At 35.7% G+C, this 12983-nt stretch overlaps 1 protein-coding gene and 1 non-coding gene across 4 annotated transcripts in view; both read right to left on the bottom strand.

The window, feature by feature from the left end:
* DCC (DCC netrin 1 receptor) overlaps nucleotides 1-12983 on the bottom strand; it is a 1044138-nt gene that overhangs the window by 772833 nt on the left and 258322 nt on the right. The gene's annotated exons all lie outside the window — the stretch shown is intronic.
* On the bottom strand, nucleotides 4127-4258 carry LOC148758429 (small nucleolar RNA SNORA72). Its single transcript, XR_016021228.1, has one exon. It is a non-coding gene; the product is annotated as a small nucleolar RNA SNORA72 (small nucleolar RNA).

Below are 12983 nucleotides of genomic sequence, written 5' to 3'. Positions count from 1 at the left end.
GAGCAAAGTTCTTTTGGGGGGAACAACAGAGAGAATGTTTAAAATCAGAATGCACAGAAAATTGTACCGTCAGTGAAAGCGCCAAGCAAAGAATTTTGGCCCTGTTAACCCCATACTTCGTCCAATGAAGCTACCTGGCCCACACCTAAGTCAACATCATAGCTAAACCTGGGGATGCTTAATAAATGTTAATTAGAAACGGAGCGAGTGGTTTGCTTTAGCCATCCAGCAAATTAGATACTATAGTGAAGTAAAATCAAAACCTCTACTCTTTATTTCCCCCTCTGACACTCCTTCAAACCCCTAAACACACATAGAATAATCAACACAGCTAAATGTACCCTTTCTATACATCCTATTCATTTTGTTTTGTTTTGTTTTGTTTTTTGTTTTGCCTTTCACCCTCTGATCTGTAGTTCCTATTTCTAAGTCACTTGTTTCTGAAATTTCCTTGTATGATGAATTGCATTTCCTGAGTTTGTACCCCTGCAAAGAGGTAAAGCATATTAAACATATGAATCAAATATTCCTTCCTGTCAAAAAACAGAAAAACACACCTTTATATTTATTTACATTTGCAAGTCATATGTCTCAATCTGTGCGTGCCTGGATTCATATTTTATTGAAATATGTTGCACTGACTCTCAATCTGAGATGTATGCTTCAAACACTTGCTGGAATCTGTGGGCCTTGCTGGGCTCTCAGGAATTCACATTCAGAGAAAACATGGACAATTGCTTGGTAATAGAATTTGATGTAATGAAGTTGTGTGAGATATAGATGCATTTCAGGGCAGATGGTGACACAAAGCAGAGTTTTATTTTTACATATTTGACTCTGCAAGTTTTAGAAATTGCCTCCTACTCAGGCAAATTCAAGAATTTATCCTTACCCGTGATGGTTCAGGAGCGTCAAATTTAAGGATAAAAGTAGCTGCTTTCTAGAAATGCCGGGAAGTGCATCTTTCTTCCCTACAAAATTCAAGTTCCTTAAGTGGCATTTGATGTCTTCCAATGTCAGATTCCTAATTGCTTCTCCTACCCCATTCTTCATTATCTACTAGTCATACAGATCACAGATGGGTTGACTTCCTGTGATCTCTTTCACACCTCTGTCTTTACTCACACAGCTCCTTCCGACTAAAGATTGTCTACTCTTCAAGTAGTTAGGCACTCCTTTCTTTAGGATTCAGGGCAGGGGTCTCTTCTCCAAAGAGGTCTCTCCCCTCTCTTGGAAGGGCCAAGTCCTCTGTGATCTCATCTACCAAACTCATTTCTTTCTCTGCTTTGAATTCTACTGGAATCTCTTGTTTATATGGACAGATTCCAACTTGAGTATAAGGTGCTCAGAACAAGACCTACATTATATTTATCTATAAATTCTCTTGCTTTGCACATACAAGATGCTCATTAATATTTGTGAGATGGTGCTCCCACTGCTTATAATAAACCATTGGAAATCATGACTCCAAATTTAGTAAAGAGAATGGCAAGCAGAATGATACAGATCTAAAAGTTTAGAGCCAGGGTGAGTCAGGGAGGGGTGCAGGAAGAGAAGAAAGGATATGGTCAAGAAATAGAGTAGCAGAAAATTTACTTTCCTATAAAGAAGTTCTTTCCAAAATATAGGGAAAAAATATCCTTGAAAATAGGACCTGGAAGTTCTAAATAGGCTCCTCAATGGAGCATGTCGAAAGCATTACTATATTTATGCCACAATACACATTGCTTGCCTCATTCTAATTTTTCCCACTGCTCAGCCAGTATCAAGGCCCAACTTACGTCTCCTCCTGAAAAACCTTCCTCCATTTCTCTGATACCTAGAAATGTAATGTTTTTTCTTTGTTTTCAATGCTTTTTGCATAATTGTTCCACATTGTTTCACACAGAATTGATATCCGGTGATTTTAGTGTGCAAATACTTTCTCAGCTTTAATATTATAAACTTAGGGGAAGAGATAGCTATTTTGATACTCTCTTTGTATTCTCTATGATGTTAGACAAAATGCAGGGTACACATAAGTGATTTCATCAAAATCAAAGGAGTAAAAACCTAGGTAAGATCAGATGTGAGCAATTTCCTTCAGAAAAGACTCTGTAGGGGACACTTCCTTGCCCAAAGGATTTGTCTGATTCAGATTTTAGCTACAAACCCCTGGTTGAATAGATAGTGAAGATTTTATTGCTAAAAAGTAAAGCTGTATGCTTACTTTCAGATTGCTGAATACCTCCCTTCTTCGCCAAATTAAGTCTTGGAGATCCAGCCTTTAAGTAGTACCCAGATACTATAGGGACTTCAAGTGTCACTTGGCTCTCTTGTGGCATCCTGGGCCCAAGGAAAAATACCCTCACCTTTTCAGGTAGGGTTGAAATGACAAGTCCTGAACAATGGGCCCTGAGTGGAAGTGAGGGGCCAATTCCATTCTGTACTTCAGAATGGTCATCTCTTTCCCTGCCGGTGGGCTGGGGAGTTCCTGTGTACAGAAGGCGGCATCACAAAGTCCTGGATCATCTGTTAGCTTGAATCTGTAACAACTTGGAGCAAAGTTCCTGCCCATTCATATAAATTGTCTTTGTTTTGTGAAGCTACTGAGATTTTGGTGTTTATAGTGGTATTTGTTACTTCAGTATAACCTAGACCATCCTGACAAATACAGCAAAAATCACTTTGAGCATTTTGACAAACATGAAAATTTATAGATTCGTGCAAAGGCCTATTCGTCCTTCATTACCCCAATTCCAAGACGTTTCAGGGGTTAGAAAAAAGGAAGTCACAAACAATGGCTTTAACACAGCTTGGCCACAACTTTAATTTTTTCAATTTCCATTGATCTCCGTTAATCTAGTATACTTAATTTACTATTCACCAAACCCTACTCACATAATGTGTCCCCAAAATTCCATGTCAATGGCAAAAAGATTCCAGTGTAAAGAGACAAACTAGACAGCCCTTTTTAAATAATCTATATCAAACACAAAATATACCTGCATGCTTCTTACCATCTTATAATGTGCTTCTCTTCAACTAGATTGTCAAGTCAGTGAGAATAATGAATATGCGTGTGTTTTTGTTTGTTTGTTTTTTCTCATTGAGTGCTAAATAATAGCTATTGTTTTAGAAAAATCTACTTTGTGCCAGGTACTGCATTCGGTCTTTAAAAGCAGTCTTACATTTGGTCTTTAATAATTCTTATTATCCTTTTACAATCCAATAGGGGAAGTAGTATGTTTTATTTTTTATGGGCTAGACAACTGGATCTGAGAGTTTAAGCAATTTGCTCAATGCTACATAGATAGTAAATGGCAGAACTACGCTTTGCCATTGCTTTGTGTTCACCAGAATGCATTTCCTCTTCCTCTGGGGCACACAGCTAGACTACATTTTCCAGCCTTCCTTGAAGATGAATCACCACATTCCAGAAAATTTACTGTGGGTCACTTCTAGGCGTGGCTAATCTAAACCACCCACATGATACTCTGTTTTCTCTTTTCCCCTGCCATCGCACTGGAGAGTGACACATAGGGTGACCTTGAAAGTTCTGTGTTGAAATGGCAGTCTTTCAGAGGCTGGAGACACAAAATATATCGGGTAACTGCATGGAAAAGAATCCCACCTCATCCACTGCCAATTGGAATTTATGTTTGTGTTTACATGATCAAGAAATACACTTTTGTTGTCACTGGAATTGTGTGGGGGTGTTTTTTTGTTTGTTTGTTTGTTTTTTAAATATAATAGTCTATACTCAGTAATACAAGCTAGGATTACAACTAAGATCTGTATGACTTTCAATGAATTTTCACTATATATACCTCCAGATATTTTGAATGCTGCATCACAAAAAAATCACTGATTTATAGATGAAAAGAAGACTCTTAACATCTCAGAAACAAGCTATCTACAAGTTGAAATACTTGAGCTAATTTCAAAGGTTCCAAGTTTCCAAAGTTTGAAACATTTTCCCCATCCACCTTCAAAAAAAACAAAAAAAAAAAACTTCACGTAGTAAAAATATGCCTTGAAGTGGTTAACTCATCAACTAATTTTTGGTTTTATTTATTTATTTATTTATTTATTTATTTATTTATTTATTTATTTATTTATTTATTTATTTATTTATTTATTTTCAGTTTATAACCAGCATTTGTAAAACCAGACCTAGGAAGAGAACTAGGTCTGGGGACACATGCTTGGTCTTAATACAGCGAATGTTTAGCCTGCACTGATTATTACAAAATCAGAACAGCAAGAATATTCACAGGTTTGACTTTTTAATATAAATTTTTATAGAATAGATTTCATTGTAACTCAGTTCTTGAAGGTGAGATAATTCATCCATTATTTGGAAATGATAGGCAGATTTCAAATGATGATGTAAGAGGAAATAACATGCATATTTGATACCCAAAGTGAATGCAACTGGACTCCAAAGCAAACAAATCCCAATTTAGAAATAACAATTTTTTTTTAATTGCAATTAGTGAACTGGGGATTTAGAAAATAATGTCAAATATTTAAATCACTATGGACAGATATTTATGTTCCTATTATAAGCATCACTACATTTCACAAACATCCAGTTCTTCTCAGACGATGGTGCTTCCCCACCCTCAGGAAGTTGGGAATAGCCTTGTTTTGGTTTGGCCATGGGTCAAATCGAGGTTCACATTTTAAACTGCCTGTGCACAACTCTAAAGCATACTCTTCCCTTCCTATAAAGATAATGGAAGTCCATGTTGAAATGGAATGCCATGAGATCAAAGCAGTCTAGAATACACTGGACATCTCAGATGCCCTGAGGGACAGAAGCCATGGAGATATAGACACACAACCCAAAGTAGATATTTCATGAGTAAAAAATAAACTTGGTTGTATTAAGCCATTGATACCAATGTCAAACCATACAAAACAACAGTCGAAGTGCCAGAGACTTAGCTCATTTTCTATGGAATAAATTGATAGTTACCCTTTCTCCCGTGTGTGTGAGCGCATGTGTGTGCATGGTGCGCGCATGTGTGTGTATGTGTGTGTGTGTATAAATAAAATGACATTTTCTAGGATAGAATTTTCAAATGACCAAAGAATTTAATGAGAATGTTACATTAATTTGACCACTTGGGGGTTTTTAATACCGTGCTTGAAAAACAAGTGACAGGAATAAAATTTGTGGAAGACATCCATTATAAACATTATTGAAATATTTTCTAGAATCCTTTGGTTTAGGTGAAAAATTGCATTCTTTGTAGTATTAAAATATAAGAAATCTGAATAATCTAAGCTGTAACACTTTGTTTAGTTTATTTAATTGATACTACTATTATGTACGCATCTAGCCCCAACCACAATCCACTTCAGGTTTCATAAGACTTCTGATTGGATTTCAGAAGGAAGCAACTGTTGATTCAGTGCTGAATTAAATGTAACTATTTTCTTTATTCTTAACCAATAACGTATGTCCTTACTCAAGTAACTTTCCCTCTCTGACATGCCCAATCTAATCCAGCCGTTAACTGTAGTAAGTAACGGAACTACAGTAAGGTTAAGCAGTACCATCTTCCAGAATCAGAAAAGGTGTGTTCCATTCTCTCTATATAAAACACAACACCAATATAGTACCCTCCCCTTATCTGCAAGGGATATGTTCCAAGACCCCAGTGGTTTCCTGAAACTGTAGATAGTACCCAAACTGTGTGTGTGTGTGTGTGTGTGTGTTCGCGTGTGTACATATGAATATGTGTACCTGTATTGCGTTTTTTCATATATATGATAAAATTTCTCTCTCTCTCTCTCTCTCTCTCTCTCTCTCTCTCTCTCTCTATCTGTATATGTATATATATATATATATATATATATATATATATATATATGTATATATATGATAAAATTTGAATTACTCTTGTGCTTTAGGCCATTACTTGAACACAAACATTGCATTGTCATGACAGTCAACCTGATAATCAAGAGGGCTAAGTGACTAAGGGACAGCTAGCTTATAAAGTGTACATACGCTGGACAAAGGAAAGATTTTACATCCCAAGCAGGACACAGTTAGACAGCACAGAATTTCACAGTGCTACTCAGAATGGTACCCAATTTAAAATTCATGAACTGTTTATTTCTGGAAGTTTTTATTTAACATTTTTAGACCAAGGTTGTCTGTGCAGTCCTGAACCAGCGAATGCAAAGCCACAGACAAGCGGGAACTACAGTGTATCACTGGATGCTCTTGTCCACATATAACTGTAAATTTGTCCCAGTGTTTCTTATTCCACATTGAGCAGGACTTCTGATTAGACTATATTTTCTGGATTTCTACCTTTCTTCTAAAGGGCCACATCTTTTGCTGCTGCTTGCTGCTACCATAATATCAGAACCAATGGCAAGTTAATCTTAGAGACTAGCAGTTGTGAAAGCCTAACAAATTAAATGCAATAGCTTATTAGTTGTAATCGCTGTCTCTTTTCTGGTTTAGTTATGCCACTTTAAAAGAAATGTCATATAGCAGTAGGAAAATAACTTCTACTGCCTCTTACAAACCTGTCACTTAGCCTATTTTTATTCCAGAATATTAGAAATATTACATTAGTAACAGTGATTATTTTTTTTCCAAACTAGTTTAATTGTTTACAATACGCTTTCACATGAATTTTTATGTTTATATCTCAAACAAATCTAATAAAATAAGTTTTATTATTTTCCACTACTTTGCAGATAAGAAAATGAGTTTCAGAGATGTTACATGATAAGCCAGTAACTATGATATAGCTATTAAATAGGTGATTAATGATTCAAATTCCCTTTTCAATTCTAGGACCTCAGCTCCTGAAAATAAACCATACTGACTAAAAGCAGATCAGAGTATGTATTAAATATATGCCAAGAAATATTTATTAAGTGCCACATTGGGTAATCCCTTTGAGGTATACAAACAGGGAACACTAACCTCTGTTCATGAAAAGACTATGATGTCTGACAATTAAGTTCACGAACTCATCCTAGAAAAAGTGCTACGTACCTCATTGCTGAATATCACTACTTCCCCTTGGGAAGCTATGCATCCACCCTTCAAGGCAATTTTGGAATTCTTTTTTCTGTAATGGCTATCAGAGCTGTTGTATTACCCTTGATATCCTGAATGTCAGCAAAATATTTGCTGACATTCTTCCTTTCAATATTTCCTTTATATTTGCATAAAGAAAGAAGTCTTTGGGGGCCAGATCAGGTGAGTAGGGAGGGTGTTCCAATACAGTTATTTGTTTACTGGCTAAAAACTCCCTCACAGACAGTGCCATGTGAGCTGCTGCATTGTAGTGATGCAAGAGCCACAAATTCTTGGCGAAAAGTTCAGGTCGTCTAACCTTTTCATGCAGCATTTTCAGCACTTCCAAATAGCAAACTTGGTTAACTGTTTGTCCAGTTTGTACAAATTCATAATGAATAATCCCTCTGATATCAAAACAGGTTAGCAACATCATCATTAACAAGCTCTCAAACTTAATTGTCAGACCTAGTGTGGGGACAGAGCCCCAGAGAACAGTTTCCAGGCTCTCAGCCTCATGTGGAAGGGTGCTGGCTCAGGTAGTGGACGGCCATCAGCTGAGGCTGGTTGGCCATCAGCTGTAACCATTGAGCCATTGGCCACAAATATAACTGCCGCGGCTACGGAGGAGAGAGGAGGCGAGGAGGAGGTGAGAAGGAGAGGCGAGGAGGAGAGACGAGGAGAGTTGGTCGGTTGGCAGCAAAGCGGACAGCAGGTCACACGTCGTGTGAACCCAGACTCCAGTGAGACCATAGTGGTATGACTTCCCTACCTATGGCTCAGTGGGTGTTCCTTTTTGGCCTCACCATATCCTGCGTTCTTATGTGGGGAGAGGGAGCAGAGACCCCGCCTGATACCCCGCATGACACCTAGTATAACATAATTGAGGAGACACCATGATCACATGGAGTAAATTAGAAGTATTATATAGTAGGACTGCATAAAATATAACAAAGCAAAGGAAGAACAGTGATCATAAAATAGGCAACACTCCACTATCAAGCTTTCCTTGCAGCTAGATACGGTCATATGCTGTGTGATAAGATGTGTGTCTTATGATAATGTGTGACATGTGTGATGATATGACTAAGATGTGTGTCACATGATGTGTTTGACAAGGTCTACAAAATACACGTGGAAATCCGGGAGGGGTATTTCTGGAGAAACCTTTTCCTTCCCAATATGAAATTATAGACATAAATGGTGCAAATCTCATCCATTCTTCATTCTTTCTATTTTGAATTCAGAAATAATGAGAAGATGCAACTGCCACTTTCAAAAACAAGAGGGAAGAGCCATTGCTTAAATAATTACAACGTCATCATTCCTCCGAACTTCTTACTGGTGGGAAAAAAAGGACCAGTCATTGGTTAAGTCATGGCTGCCTGGTACACCTGAAAGAAACAGTAACTGGTACACATAAAAGCTATTAGATGTTCAGCTCATCTCTGTTCCTGAGAAGCTTCCTGACTAGCTCATCATCAAAGATAGGACTAACTGGGTCGGGCTAGTGAAGATGATGAGGAAGAAAACATTTGGTCAGGTTGATGCAATGAAACAAGATTACCGAAATCCTCAAATGTCAAGATGAGGCTTTTCGTTCTTGAACAGCAGTTAAAGCAAATTTTAGCAAATTAATCTAGCATTGGTGAATGAGCTAATTAATTAATTGAGAACTTTTCTACTTATCACCTTAGATGCCACTTTTTTTTTAACTTTTACACATTTCTGAACATTACTGTAAGCCCGGCAATTATTGACAATGAAAGATAAGCCCAGATATGGTTGAAGTTAAAAACTCAGAAGAAAACACTGTTATAAACTCCTTAGTAAACATACATAAAGTGAAAGGTAAAAATGAAGAATAGGGCAATCTGTATAAATCAAATAAAAAAAAGCTTACATTCTTTTATGCAAAACACTCCAGGGAAAGCTTACCTTCTATATTTTTTAGCTTTTACTCTTTATTGAATTTTTAAAAAAATATTATCTCCTAAGGTCTAATATTTGTGGCATTGCTTCTTTCTGTTTTGTCTTTATTTAAGTTTAGATTTTTTTCATTGTTTTTGTGACATATGCCATGCTTTATCAATTTGGAATTTAAGTTAGGAGAATAAATAAAGTCTGTGTGTGCTAACTTCACTATTCAGGGTTTCTCAAAAGTTTTTATGGTTAAAAAATGACATGAAAAAACAACTATTCATTTAAAACTATCTTTATTTTGCTTTTTTTCTCTACAGCTTTTATGAAATCTTGGTCTAGTATTCCCATCTCTATATTTTCCTACCCTTCTGTTCTTTATGTCTTTCAAAATGTTGTGTCTACAGAATTTTAGAGCTGGGAGGGATTTAGAGATTACATACTCTTGCCTCTTGAGCTAATGGATGAGAAAGCAGAGGCCCAAAGCTCAATAAATGTGTGGCCCAAGTTGTTTTGTACACCTGAAACTAAGAAAACAAACAAACAAACAAACAAACAAAAACCTGAGTGTCCAATTCTAGTCAGCTAGATTTGGGACTAGAATCACTACATCATAAAAGTTCTTTCCAGTTAGACAGTTCTCTCAAATTCTAGCATGCACTGGTTTACCTATAGTCATCTTCTTTTAAATATGGTCGTTCTAGTCTCCATCCCTGGAGATTCTGAAGCAGGTCTAGAGCTAGTCTAAAAACTGTACTTTCAACATGCTTCTCAGGTGATTTTGAAGCTGTGATCTATAAGCTACATGTTGAAAAGCATTCAGCTTTTACTCATCTCAAAATAATCCATTAGATAACCTTTTCTTGTCAACAAAAATGCATGACTTTTAGTATCTACTGATCAATAGGTAGAGAAAAACGTGTTTGTCCTCAATAATATATGTCAGGCAATACTCTTTCCAATTTTAGATGACATTTCAGGTTCACCTAGACAGCAAACCACACCTCTTCGCGACCCTAAACAAACAGATGTAAGGCACCTGGAAGGGAAATACTCCTTTGTCAAGTGCTCACAATCAAAATAAACCAAATCATGACAAATAGTGGATAAAGAGTAAGTAATCTGTGTTAAATCTTGCTTCTTAAAGCCTCTTCTATTGTAAAAAATGTTACATCTCTTTGTATCTGTACTGTATTTCCTTAGAGTACTAATATGAAAAAGGCAACTCATTCTTAAACATATATTATTTTAAGACATATATACTTAAAGAAAGAGTTTAATTGGTTGTATTATGCACAATGTATTTAATTTATGAGCTATTATTGGTAGGTAGAATGTGTATACGGTACCAGGTATCATTGATTCCTGCATAGCAATGACTCAAAATGTGGGCCTAATGTTAAAGGGGAAACATGAGCATTTAAAAAACACGTTGCAAATTAAATCCTATTTCCATTTAAAAAATAATTATACTTTACTGTTATGGCTAAGCAGATACAGAGATTTGAGAAAATAAACAACAGTGAGGGGATAAGGTAAAACATCCAGTATGATTAACAAGATAAGTTGCATAGAAATACACATTTCCAAAAATGTCCCCATCCTCTGAATAAAGCTGGGCTTTCAATTTTAACCATAATATCTAAAAAAGCATTCTGGTAACCAAACAGCTTTTTAGCAAATTATCACACATTCAAGGTAATACATTGTGTCTATCTGGAATTACACCTCCTGTCACCAGCATAAATATGAGAATATTTTCATTTTGAGAATGAAATCTATATTGAGTAGACTCACATGTACATTGTTATTGCATAAGATGTGAAATTCCCTCATCTTTAATTTCTTTGCAAAATTGTAATGATGAGTATTGATCCAAAGTAAAGTATGTTCACTCAAGAGAAAGTGTTTGGTGAATGGGAGAAGTGATAAAGCCATAATCATACAAGAAACTAGAAAGAGTGCGAAGTTACAGAGAAATGTGTTCATTGAGTATTTCAGGACTTACGTATTTATCTGACTGTGGGATATAGAGGTTTTAGAGTTAATTTTGATAGGATGTAAGCAAAATACAGACCAGAAGAATGCATATAATTTGTGATCATACAGAGATGCAAAAAGATCTAAGAACACAAGCATTTATGATACAATAGTCCTACCAGTTTTAAAATGATAATTGATAACACATAGGGGAGAAGGTTCTGACAGGTTCTGACATGCCATGGCAATTTGGAAAACTGTTAATAATAACTGAAAACCTCAGAAGTCACCAACAGTTTAGAGAAGAAAAGTTCACATATATGTGACATTAAGAGGAAGGAAAAAGATAAAATGACAAACTCCTTCAATTTGTCATTGGAGGCTTCCGAACTAGAAGTCAAGTACATAGAGAAAAATTAAATAAACTTGGATTATTGGCAGCTGAAGGGAGCAAACTAACAAGAGATTAAATGTTTACAAGGGCAGGGAAACAAAGAAATCTACAAACACTTATCCACAGGAAAAAGAAAGCAGTGAGCTACAAAGCTGGGTCACAATTTCAGATAGAAAAATGTCAAAAGTTTGAATCTATGATATGACAAATTAAATGATAAACACACGCATGATAAGAGGTTTAGGTAGGTATGCAAACAAGCATTCGATGATGTGTATGAGTAACAGACAGTTTCTTTTAAAAAATGACTAAGTTAACACAGCTAGATAAGATGTTTCCCCTTAGAAAACAGCAAATTAGTCAAATAACTTTGCTACTTCTCATGACACTGTGGACTTCCTTTTTGAAGTGTACTCAGAAGTGGTTCATGACCCACAAGAAGAACTTTCTGAAAGTTTGGACCATCTTAATTTTAATCAAAATGGGATCACTTGTTTCGTAACCTTGATACTGCATAACTTTTCGTTATGTCCAAAAATCAGATTTACCCACTGGGGACAAGAATTTTTAACACATTGAAATTCAAATAAAATTTTACAAGCTATAAATGTTATTTCCATTTAAGTGGCAAAAGTCTAACATAAAAACATAGTTATATTTTGCAATTTTCAAAATGTCAATTATAAGAAACACTAAAAAGCAAGTTACCCAGTTAAAAAATTAACCATAACCAACAATGTACAACATCTTTATGGAGAAAATGATGAAGTTTTATTGAAAGTGATGAAAGAATGAAATGAAGTAATACATACAATGGTCATCTATAAAAACATTCAATACTGTAAAAATGTTGACTGCCTCAAAATTGGCCAAATTCAAGACAACTCTATTAAAATACAATGAGTTTTCAAGTGACAACTTGATGAGCTGACTCTTGATGTGTACGTTCACCTTGATGTGTATGACAAAAGGTTAAAAAGGTAATTTTTTTTTTAAAGAAAGTCGGGGTGATTGTGGTACAGTGGGGAAAAAGATGGCCTTTTCAATAACTGGGGCTGTGAAAGTTGGTTATCAATATAGGAGGAAAAAAAGTAAATCAAATTTAAATTTCAGCCTGTATTCAAAATTCCATTCCAGGTTGAATGAAAGCCTAAATGTGAAGAACAAACTTTTAAAGTTCAAGGAAAAAAATAAACTGCAGGAAAATAATTTAATGACTATGGGAAGGAAAAGTGTTTCACAAACAAAGAAGAAAAGAAAAGCAAAAATCATTTAAAAAGGTTGAAAAATATAACCCTATTAAATTATTTAAAATCTGGGCTTTGAAAAGAGAATGGCATGATTACCAGAGAAAACAGGGGAAAACGGAATACTTCTTTAGGACGGGGCCAGCAGGGCACAACACAGACGCAGTAGCTGTTTATTTTCAGATGGCCTGCAAGCTAAGAATGTTTGTATCTTCAATATTTGACAACAAATCAAAGGAGTTATAATATTTCTTGACACATGAAAATTTGTGAAATTCAAATTTGGATTATTGGAACACAGCCACACTTACTTACTTGCAGACCGTCTATGGCTGCTTTCACGCTACCTTGGCAGAGTTCGGTAGTTGTGATAGAGACCACAAGGCCCACAAAGCTGAAAATATTT

This window comes from Rhinolophus sinicus, chromosome 4 (genome assembly GCF_057876585.1).
Source record: "Rhinolophus sinicus isolate RSI-liver-muscle chromosome 4, RSI-T2T, whole genome shotgun sequence".
In the NCBI taxonomy this organism is placed as follows: domain Eukaryota; kingdom Metazoa; phylum Chordata; class Mammalia; order Chiroptera; family Rhinolophidae; genus Rhinolophus; species Rhinolophus sinicus.
Note: the sequence above shows the minus strand (reverse complement) of the source record. Positions and strands in the feature narration are given on the sequence as shown.